Source organism: Lissotriton helveticus, chromosome 12, assembly GCF_964261635.1.
Source record: "Lissotriton helveticus chromosome 12, aLisHel1.1, whole genome shotgun sequence".
Taxonomy (NCBI): Eukaryota; Metazoa; Chordata; class Amphibia; order Caudata; family Salamandridae; genus Lissotriton; species Lissotriton helveticus.
Genome location: NC_136073.1, coordinates 423,638,024 through 423,650,337, shown reverse-complemented (window position 1 = coordinate 423,650,337; position 12,314 = coordinate 423,638,024). Strand labels below are relative to the sequence as shown.

General features: G+C 47.1%; 1 protein-coding gene across 2 annotated transcripts in view; it reads right to left on the bottom strand.

Annotated features, from left to right (window-relative positions):
- CHD9 (chromodomain helicase DNA binding protein 9) overlaps positions 1-12,314 on the bottom strand; it is a 2,123,706-nt gene that overhangs the window by 650,967 nt on the left and 1,460,425 nt on the right. The window lies entirely within an intron of this gene.

Sequence of the window (12,314 nt, the reverse complement as noted above, 5' to 3'; positions counted from 1 at the left end):
TCTCCTTCATATAAATATAAAGTCAACTGCTAAAGTATTCAATCTGATTTTCATGTATTAAAAAAGCATGCAAAATCAACAATATCCTGACCATCAACATTGTTATTTTTCCATTTAGGCAAGTCTAGTAAGTGGTCAATGCATTTCTATGTACTAACCAGGAAGTTCTGCAGGACAGAGCAGCCAAAAGCCTGTCCCTGCGGACTGGACAGTCCAGGCAGTAGTGCTTGGTAAACGTGTGCAGAATGCCATGTTGCAGCCTGACAAATGTGGAGGACTGGAAAGGCCTTATCTCTAGTAGAATGACCTCTTAAGCCTTCAGGAGGTTGTTTCTTGGCCAGAGCAAAGGAAATGTTGATGCAGAGGATGACCCATCGCGAGATAGTCCTTTTCTGCACAGCACAACCTTTCTCTAACCCAACGTACCCCACAAAGAGCTGGTCGTTCAACCATAACTCTTTAGTGCACTCAAGGTAGAACGACAACTCTCTTTTTGGGTACAGACGGTGGAGTCGCACCTCCTCTTTCAATGTATGAGGAGGACCATAGAAAGTGGGCAAGGTGACTGATAGCCTCACCTGGAACTGTGTTACTACTTACGATAATAAAGAAGCCCTAGTGCGAAGCACCAACTTATCAGGGAAGATGGTCAGGTAAGGAAGCCTGGGTGACAGTGCCTGTAATTTGCTCACCCTCTAGGAAGAAGTTATTAGGACCAAAAAAGCTGCTTTGATGGTAAGCAGCCGGGGGGGGGAGTTGTGCAGAGGTTCGAATGTAGCACACATGAAGAAGCTGAGTATCAAATTAAGGTCCCACTGAGGTATGATGACTGGGCCAGGTGGGGACATATGTACAAGCCCCTTAAGAAATCTAGTTACAATAGGGGATTTAAAAAAAGAGGTTTGGTCTGGCAGCCTCAAGAAGGCAGGCAGGGCTGAAAGCACAAGTTACTACTTGTGTAATGATACATCTGTACGAGACATTAGTTAGTGATAGATTCCTTACCTTAGAATATCCCCAGGCGTCAGACTATATCCGGAAAGTTTTGCTAGCAGTACCTCTGCGCATCAGTAGGTGGCGTCATGCGGCTCCGCGTCCGTCGCTGGCATTGTAAGCGCCGAGATGACGTCATGGAGACTACTTAGGCACCACCCATGCGCGCTGACGTCATTTCTGTACACGACTTTCGCTGCCAGGAACGCAGAGGCATGCAAGAAACTGACCACTGGTGCTTAAGAAACTAGGGCCCTTAAAAGGGGTGACCCTAACCCTAGAGTTCAGTTCGCAGAACGGGGAGGATTGGTGGAGCCGTAAGGAATCTATCACTAACTAATGTCTCTTACAGATATATCGTTACACAAGTAGTAACTTGTGCATCTGAAAGACGCATCAGTGATAGATTCCTTACCTTAGAATAGATACCCCAGCAATACCAACCCCAGTGGTGGGTCTGCGAACAGGATCACACCAGAAAGTCACGGAGAACAGAACTGCCAAAGAAGCCGTCTCTCTGGACTTGGCTGTCAAGGCAATAATGCCTGGTAAAGGTATGCAGCGAGGACCACGTAGCTGCCTGACAGATATCCTGCAAAGGGACTGTCCGTCCCAGAGCAGTAGTGGCTGCTGTCACCCAAGTAGAATGGGCATGCAGCCCAACAGGAGGCTCCTTCTTAGCCAAGGAGTAACAGGCCTTGATGCAGAGAACGACCCACCAAGATGGTCCGTTTGTGCACGGCCCGACCTTTCTTGGCGTCCACACAGCCAACAAAGAGTTGGTCATCTACCCGGAACTGTTGTGAGCACTTTAGACAGAACGAGAGCACACGTTTTGTGTCCAGACGGTCCTCCTTTGAACGATGCGGACAGAAGGTGTGCAAAGTGATGGTCTGCCCGATGTGGAAGGGCGTGACAACCTTCAGCATGAAAGAAGGACGGGTCTTCAAAACCACCATGCCCGGATTAACAGAAAGGAAAGGAGGTTTATAAGAAAGAGCCTGGAGCTCATTCACTCTTCTGGCAGAGGTGATAGCAACCAGGAAAGCAGTCTTTACGGTGAGAAGACGTAAAGGACAGTTATGAAGCGGCTTAAAGGGAGCGCACATCAGAAAGGTCACAACAAGGTTCAAGTCCCATTGAGGCATGCCGAACAGCACAGGAGGAAACTTGTGCGTAATGCCTTTCAGAAAACGGTTAACAACCGGGGACTTAAAAAGAGAAGGCTGATCTGGAAGCCGTAGAAAGGCGTAGATGGCCGAAAGATAACCTTTGACAGTGCCCAGAGCAGAGCCCTGCTGGGACAAAGAAAGAAGGAACAGAAGGACTTCCGAAAGAGGGGCAGAAAGGGGATCTACAGACTTAGCTGTGCGCCATGCCACAAAATTCTTCCACCTGCAGGCGCATACCGTTTTAGTGGAGGGACGCGTGGCTGCCAGAATGACATCGCATACTCCGGGAGGAGGATCGAAAGCAGTCAACTGTCTCCGCTCAATCTCCACGCATGGGGGAGGAGGCTGGACAGGTTCGGGTGGAGGACCGTAGATCCTCCAAAAGAGGCAGTCATATCGGGGGAACGATCGCCATGCTGAGTAGTTCGGGATACCAGTATCTTCGTGCCCAGTCCGGAGCCACAAGATTAACTTGGGCACGGGCGCTCCGAATCTTCTTCAGCACTCTGGGCCGAAGTGGTAAAGGCGGAAAGGCGTACAATAGACCACAATTCCACTCGCGGCGAAAAGCGTCGCCTAGCGAGTGCCACCTTGGAAATTCCAACGTGCAGAAGTGATGACATTGCGCGTTCTCTGTGGTGGCGAACAGATCTAAGCAAGGCTCTCTCCACTGACCAAAGAGACCTTGAGCCACGTCAGAGTTTAGACGCTATTCATGATCCATCAAGCACCGGCGGCTGAGTTAGTCTGCCCTGGCATTCAGAGAACCTGCCAGGTGTTGAACCACAAAGGTAATACCTTAATGTTGCAGCCATCTCCAGAGGCGCAGATTCTCCTGACATAAGGTCCAGGACCCCACCCCACCCTGTTTGTTACAATACCACATGGCGGTGGTGTTGTCTGTGAACACCTGCATTACACTTCCCCGGACAGAGGGAAAGAACGCCTTCAGTGCAAGTTGGATCACCCGAAGCTCCAAAAGATTGATTCGGAGCCGGGACTCCGCCGGAGACAAGAGGCCTCTGATCTCCACCTCTCCCAAGTGGCCTCCCTATCCCAGGAGGGACGCATCTATCACCAATGTGTGCTTCGGTTGGGGAAGGGAGAGGGATCTGCCATTGACCCAATCGGGATTCGTGAGCCACCACTGCAGTTGTTGTGCAGTGCCCTCCAAGATCTGGACATGATCGGACAGGTTGCCCTGATTCTGCGCCCACTGGAACTTCATTTCCCACTGCAGAGCCTGCATATGCCATCTGGCATGTTGTACCAGCAGGATGCAGGAGGCCATCCGGTCCATGAGCCGGAGGGTCATCCTGACTGAAACCCGGGATAGTGGTTTAAAGATCAGAATCATAGCCTAAATATCCCAGACTCGCTGCTCAGGAGGATAGACCCAAAACCGCTTCGAATCCAGAACCGCTCCAATGAAGGGGAGCTTCTGAGAGGGACTCAGGTGTGACTTCGGCACGGAGGTCGGGCGTAGTCTGAAGGTGGGTGACAACTGCCTGGGGTGAGCCCGCCTTCAACAACCATTCGTCGAGGTAGGGAGGCTGAAGGGGAGCGCGGCAAATTGAGAATGCTCCTGGCCTACCGTGAATCGCAGGTAACGCCGGTGGGCCGGCATGAATGGGATGTGGAAATATGCGTCCTGCAAGTCCAACGCTACCATCCAGTCTCCAGGGTCGAGGGCAGCCAAGACTGAGCCAGATTCAACATCTTGAACTTCTCCTTCCGGAGGAAGCGATGGACTGTCCTGAAGTCCAAAATGGGGCGCATGCCCCCCTTGTCCTTCTTGGGGACCAGAAAGTAGTGGAAATAACAACCACGTCCTACTTCTGGCCCAGGAACGTGCTCGATGGCCCCCTTGGCCATGAGGGCCGTGACTTCCTGCTGGAGAAGCACAAAGTGATCCTCCAACATGCGGTGAAACTGAGGTGGCATGGCTGGGGGTAGACTCGAAGGGGAGGGTGTTACCCCTTCAGACAATTAGCAGCACCCTCCTGTCCAAAGTGACAGAACGCCAGTGGAGGAGGTGATGTTGAACCCTGCCACCAACCGGTGTGGGGTGCATCCCAAAGCTCGGACTAGGAAGGCTTTGAGGCAGATTGCTACGTGAGTGAAGGTGGACTGACCCTCACGCCGGCCCCCGTAGCCCCAATGCGGCCTCCAAGCCCCCGGCCACACTGGGCTTGGTTCTGCGCAGGCTTTTAACTAAACAAGTGGGCAGGGACGCCCCTTCCATGGCCACGAAAGGAATGAAAAGAAGACATGGCCGGGCGCATGGTGGAAAGGCCCAAGGACTTTGCCGTAGCTCAAGAGTCCTTTAAACTCTCCAGTGCACTGTCGGCCTTACCACCAAACAGGCGAGTGCCGTCAAAGGGCATGTCCATGAGCGAACTGTGGACGCCCGGAGAGAACACAGTAGATCTCAACCAGGCTTGGCGACGAAGCGCCACAGTCGTTGAAATTGCCCTACCGAGGGAGTCTGCGGTGTCTAAGCCACAACGAATGGCGAATTTAGCCGCATCCTTACCCTCGGCTACAGCCTGGGACAGCACTACCTGGACTTCCTCCGAGCACTGAGGTAACACCTGAGCAACTGTATCCCACACTGCGTGGGAATAGCGGCCCAAAAGACATGCAGTGTTCACCGAACGCAGCCACAAGCTAGTCGAGAACAACAGTTTGCCAAACTGCTCCAGCCTTTTAGGGCCATATGTATCAAGCCTTTTTCCTGTTTGCAACCTGGCAGATTCTCAGAATCGGCCTGTTTGCGAATTGGAAAAAGCCTGTTGGGATGTATCATCCCAAAAAGCCATAGCAAAATAGAGATTTGCAAAATTTGTGATTCTCTATTTTGAGAATGCAATTAAGGAATTGTGGTAAATAAATAATTAATCACCGGGTCTATTTTTGACTGGATACAATATAAACAGATAGCTCAATAAATAAGAGTCAAGATTCGAGGTAGCTGGAGTTGACAGGCTTTAATTAAGCATAAAAGGACAGGAACAGGACAGCCTGTACGGGAATGGGATGGCAGCTGCCGGGGGCAGGATCTGGGAGCATAAGGGGGTAACTTTTTAATAACAGTGCACAATATTTAGAGTTAAACAAATACATTGCATTCAATACAGTAGGCGTAGCAGTAGGCGGAGTTTGTAGCAGTCGCGAAAGATAAGGCATAAAGTGGGTGTAACAAGAGGTGTGTACAGGGCGTATACATAGACATGTGATGTAAACGTAACAGAATATGTCATAAATGGGGCGGAAACATGGAGGGGGCTACCTGAGCAGCTGGGACCTCTAACCTAGTGGTGCGCGCAAACTGACAATGACGTGTTACTAGGGAGAACTGGGGGCTATGACTTCTGCGCTAGAAGAGGAGACTAAAGTCTGGAGTGTCAGAGTGACATGTACTCAGGCATATCTGGTATCTGGTGTTTATAGTACATGTTGATAGAATCCAAAAGTTATCAGGGCAAAGGCTAACAGACTTTAAGACTGGTGCATGCATTATTCTACATGTATTGCGTGTGTGAGGAATATTCTATGAATATTAATACAGTATTTCTCTTACATGGAGACACAAAGGCTAGACCATGACGGAAACTATTGATGCGATTCAGTAGCTTAGGAATGCAGAGAAGGAGGGTTGGACTGATAACTCGAATCATAACATACTCTTGGCAGACTGGGAGGCAGAGCCAGGCCGAGCCGGGCACTGCGTGGCAAGAAGTAGGCTAAGGGTCAGGGATACAGGTGGGGGCTGTATCGCTCCTCGGAGAGGGTTCAGGAAACAGGAGCTGAATCTGAGTCCGGGCCCTTTTGAGGCCTAGAAACGGGGATAATTCAATGAATTAACGTGCACACTGTGAAACGTGGCAACGTAGGATTACATAGGCCTAATATTTGTTGCTTTCACGAAGACTGGAAACTGGCATACTAGAGATGGACACAACTGTAATTGCATCTTTAATCGATCAGAAGGGAATACATGCATATCGATCATGCACATATAGCATAAGATGGGGAACACGTAGGCACATACAACATGGCAAAATTTACTTTTCCACATTCCCTCCTTGTGCCCTACGTTTCCATCAGGAAACATCTATATTCATGATACCATCTATCATTTCATATAGCATCATTTGCTCGTCTCGAATTGTCTTGGAACGGGATTTAGGACTAGGAATACAAGAGGTAGCACAAATGCCGCAAATCGCAGGGCCACATTGTATACAGAGGCAGCAACTGAATATGATCATTACTGCAATACCTAGGAATGACAATACTTTCCATCCCCAGGCAGATATGATACTCCAGAGCCAACCGGACCATGTCCAGGAGCCTGGATTCTGGTGTAACTGATGGGCAATTTTATGAAGTCTGGTTATAGCTGAATAAACAGACGGCGCGTTATTAGGAATGAAAATGCAGCAACTAGATCCGATGACTCTACATGCTCCTCCTCTATCGGCCAGTATGACGTCAAGAACGAGACGATTTTGGAGCACGACAAATCTCATAGCAGATTGCTCTTCGGTTAAGTTACCTAGAGCAGAAGTAGTCTCATTCACTACTGCTTCAAGGGTTCTGGTTAGTCTACGGATTAACTTACTATTCTGGACAGGTCCTATAAAGAAGAAAAAACCTTTATTGAAATCTGTATATTGTTCTAGAGCAGTTTCAGTTTGATCGACAATTGGGGACTCGATCTCCCTTCTATGTCTAATGTGTACTAGATGTGTGTTTCTGTGATAATCAGATGGGGCTAGAAAAACTGGTGGCAGTAGGAAGGCAATGAAACATGTTCCATCCCAATCGAGGGGCAGACGAACATATGCGGTCTGACCACAAACAAAATAAGAATGACGTGAAGCTTTGAAAATAGATTTCCCACTGTCACTATACTCGACAATAGTAGTACAATCACTATGTCCTACATGTGCAGAACCATTCTTTCTGACACATAATTCGCCTTTGACTGGTAGTACTGAAATAGCAGGTAAGTCTGGAGTAGTATCAGACTGAACATTCAGGACCATAAAAGTCGAAGAATAATTACCTAAATTGTAAACTTCATTTTCTAGATCTAACCCTGTTCTATGGGAGAGACCTTGCTTGTCTGGAAAACATGTTCTATTCAGAAGGGACATATCATTGGAGGATGACGTTAACATGGACCATGCTCCACACGAACCATTATGTGAAAACGGATAAGGAAAGAGTGGCAGAACTCCCTTCGGTGTCTGGAAAGGGGGGAGTCGACCACACACCCAACAATTAGTGGCATTGCTGGTCTGGTGTGAATAGTGTAACATTCTTATAAATGTATTATTTCTCATAGCAAGACGATAGGATAACTCGTGAGGAGGCAGATCACTAAATGTGTGCTCTACTGTAGCATTAGAAAACTTATTTACATGAGAAATTGGAAAACATAAATGCAATGCATAACTTGTGCAGGTAACCATAAGACTTAGAAACAATATAAAACTTAGAAAAACGATACATCTGATAGAGTTTTGACTAACTCTCTCACTATGGGGGTCTATCTCATACATGTCAGATACCTGTCTAACCGTTTCACCCGAGAGGGACTTAGACAATTAAACTGGCTGACTTATTTTACTAGACCGGAGCTTTGATTTATACTCCTGTTGCAGAGTTTTCTCTAACAGAGGAACTTTCAGTTCAGGATTCAGATCAAAGTCTGGTTTCAGGCAGTCTTTAGAAATGGAACAGTCCTTAGAAAATGTTTTTTCTCGAACTCCATGGAACTTCTTGACGTGGGACAGATGGACCCACCCCTTGCGGCCCTCCAACTTCACGGCCGTGCGGGTGGTCAGGAGGACTAGTCGTGGCTCCTTCCAACGGGGCTCCAGCGGACTTGAACGATCAAAGTTCCTTACGAGAACAAGGTCTCCTGGAATGACCTCGTGCGGTTTCACTTCAGTATTGTCTGGAAATGCAGCGGCAACCTGGGAACGACAAGAGTGTAGGGCAGACATCAAGGAAGCTAGGTAATCTGTCAACATATTACTGGAAACATCTGTAATACTGCGGGGTCTAGGTGTACCCCACATATTTGGGGGGCGGCCGAATATGACCTCGTACGGGGACAGACCTGATCTGGAATGTGCAACCCTCCGCATAAAGAATAAAGCAACTGGCAGGGCAACTAGCCAGTCTACACCTTTCTCTTTACATGTCTTGGCAATACGGATTTTCAGGGTCTGATTATGTCTCTCTACGAGACCGGCTGCTTCAGGATGGCGCACACAATGGAACTTCCACTGGTACCCTAACAAAAGGGAAACATGTTTCATGAGTTCAGATGAGAATGGCTGGCCGTTATCAGAATACACGACCCTAGGGAGTCCATAGCGGGGAAAGAATTCACGAACCAACTGCTTGGCAGTGGTCGCGGCTGTATAATCTGGAACTGGATATGCTTCTGTCCACCTGGACAAAGCGCATACAACTACGAGGACATACTTGAAACCTCGACATCGCTCCATCTGAATATAATCCATCTGGAGGACTTCAAAAGGGTGGTCAGGAGGTTGGAATCCACCTTGTTCCACCGGGACACTTTTACCTGGATTGAACTGACAACATATCATACAAGTACGGACTTTCTGCTTGGCTGCAGCTCGTAAGTGCTTGTTGAACCAAAGGTTCTGTATACTGTCTAACATAGCTTTTTCTCCTAGATGTGCTGGACTATGTGCGGTATTGATAATGACTTGAACCATAGAGTCGGGGAGAAACCATGTGGCTTTTCCCTTCGTCACCCATCCCTGATCTGTCTGGACCCCTCCTTGTTCAGACCATTTCTTGATTTCTTCGGGAGTAGCATGTAACTGTATGTCTATGACATCTTGTGTAGGGTCCTTAACTGTCATACATGTAGTCTGTTCTGGAATGGATGTCTGTGTCTTGTTAACTGGAATGTCTGGTGTCTGAGCTGTAAGCTTGGCTGTTCGATCTGCTAGATCGTTACCTTGGGAAATGATGTCAGTAACTTTCGTATGTGCCTTGCACTTCATGATAGCGATAGCTGTCGGTAAATGTATTGCATCTAACAGAGCTTGAATGAGGAGACCATGCTGAATCTTGGTTCCATGAGAAGTCATGAAACCTCTCTCCTGCCAGAGCACTCCGAAGTCGTGTACAACTCCGAATGCGTAACGTGAATCTGTATATATGTTTACTTTCAGGTTCTTGGCACGTATGCAGGCTTGGGTCAGAGCAACTAGCTCTGCTGCTTGAGCAGACAGGGTGTCAATACGGTGTGTTTCAATAACTTCAGTTTCAGTAGTCACTGCATACGCGGCTACTAGTTCTCCTGTACTAGTTCTCATACATGAACCGTCCACATAAAGTGTCAGGTCGGGATTAGGTAATGGAATATCTGTCAGGTCTTGTCTTGGCTTGGTCATAGTGTTAACAACTTCCACACAGTCATGTGTGGCAGGATTTGAAGTAACTGACGGTAACAGTGTAGCAGGATTTAGAATGTTGCAGCGTCTGATTTCTATGTGTGGCTGGAACAGTGTCAGTTCATAACCTGTTAAACGTGCAATTGTCAAGTGCTGTGTCTGTGTTCGGTTTAAAAGAACTTCCACGGAATGTGGAACTTGTACTGTCAGGGAGTGTCCTAACACTATGGAATCACTTTGTCTGATAGCTAGAGCTGTGGCTGCAACTGACTTGAGGCACGCAGGCAGAGCCTGGGCTACTGGATCTAATGTGCTAGAATAATAAGCACAGGGCTTGTACTGTCCTGCTTGATCTTGTGTGAGAACAGATAATGCAGTACCATTACGTTCTGTGACAAAAAGTGTGAAAGGCTTACTGTAGTTGGGTGTTGCTAGAACGGGTGCTTGACATAAGGCTTTCTTTAATTCATTAAAAACAAGAGTATGTTCCTGGGTCCAAGGGAGGACAGTCGATACGGCTGCCTCCTGTGTCGTTAACTGTATCAGTGGCTTTGCTAGAAATGCATACTGAGGAATCCATTGTCTGCAATAAGAAGTGAGGCCAATAAAAGCTCGTACCTCCTTCTGTGTCTTGGGCTGTGGAAGACTCGCTATTAACTGGATACGGTCTGGTGTCAACTGCCTACCCCACTTGGACAGTAAGTGGCCTAAGTAGATCACTTGCTGGACACAGAACTGGAGCTTCGAAGGGGACACCTTGTGCCCCTGCTCGGCTAGGAAATACAGAACTGTAAGTGACGCACGCTCGCAGTCACGTTCAGAACGGGCTGTGATCAGTAGATCATCGACATGCTGGAGCAGGGCAGTGTCTGTTGGCATGTGAATGTTGTCTAGTTGTCTCTTAAGTGCTTGACTGTAAATACTAGGACTTTCTGTGAAACCTTGAGGAGCTCGTGTGAATTTATAGCTCCTTCCATTTAAACAAAAACCGAAAAGGTACTGGCTGTCTGGATGAATGGGAACACTGAAAAATGCATTCTTGAGGTCGATAACAGTGAAAAATGTAGCTTCAGAATCAATGGCTGTTAATAGGGAAGAAATATCTGGGACTACTGGATACTGGGGTATGATACATTTATTAAGCTCTCGAAGGTCAATCACTAATCGATATACTGGAGGTGCATTTGGATCAGTACGTTTCATGACTGGGATGATAGGAGAATTACATACATTGGAGTCAGTTTCTACAACCACTCCTTGAACAATAAGCTCGTCAATAATTTTGGATAAGGCTGCTACAGCCTCAGGTGGCAATCTGTACTGTCTGATCCGTGGCAAAACTATACCTTGTTTGAGAGTCACACGATGGGGTGTGATTTGCATAAAACCTACATCAGTTGGACCTTGCGCCCATAAATGCTGCGGTACATTTGACAATCTTGGATCAAAATCGCGTAATACATAGTGACCTTTAAAGTCTCTTAAAAACAATCGGATTCCTTCTGGGGAACAGCAAATAACTGCACCTAATTCTTTCAATGTTTTAATGCCTAACAAATTTTCTGGACATGATTTCGTAAGTAACAAATCAGTAGTTCGGGACAATGGACCAACTTCTAGAGTAACTGGTTTTGAAATCTCATTAACAATCGGTTTTCCTGAAAATCCAAGGGAAACATTTTTAGAGCCTGAGAGCGGAGCCCCTGGAACCTCGTCATGACTGATAGTAGTCCTACTTGCCCCTGTATCAATCAAAAACTTTCTGTCTTTCCCTAATACTTGACTGTGTACATAGGGACCCTCTTGATCTACAGGTATCTCGATGAGAGGCAAGCCTACCTCCCTCTCTAGGCTGTTTCATGAATACTGTTGATACTCTGGATACTCTGTCTGGGCATACTGGTACATCTGCTGTGTAACATGCTGTGTTGCAGCGATAGGCTGCGGTGCTGGAACTGTCTGTTGTGCATTCTGTGGTGACTGAGAAGTCTGCGAAACTTGTTCTTGTCTAGGCGGACGTGGTCTTTCTTTAGTTTTACCAGTTGCTATGTTATGTTTCAGAACTGCACACTCGTTTATAAAATGACCTGGCTGATTACAATAATTGCATGTCCCTTTAACGGGAGCTGCAGGATGACTGGCTTGATTCGGACCCCTCTTCTGACTGTCTTGTGGAACAGATTGTGCAACTAGTACTTTCATTTTCGTATCTTTCATACGTCTCCTTTCGTGTTCTTGCTCTTCCCTGATTCTGTTCTGGTGATACTGGAGCATCTGTAACATTTGTGACGGGGTACTAGCTTGCCAGGTACTTTCGACTTTCAAAACTCGATTTTTAACTTGTGGACTTGAATTCTCGACTAGTTTAGTAACAAAAAGATGAGGGTATGACTCGCTACTTGTCTTCAAACCACTGTTAATAATAAAACATTTTTCAAATCTAGAATAAAAATCACTAGTGTCTTCATCCTGTTTCGGTTTACATGCTGAGATTGCATCCCAATCTTCCTTTTTCGTGGCTAATAATCTTGGCAAAACTTGAATCAATAACTCGGGCAATTCTTTACATTTGTCCCCAAGACCGGTACCTGGTACTCGTATTTTATCTTCAGCTTCTAGAGCTGTCCAATCAATCTTTTTCTCTCCCACCTCCCATTCTTTTTCCTTGAGTTTTTCATATACCCCTGCGGGCAAC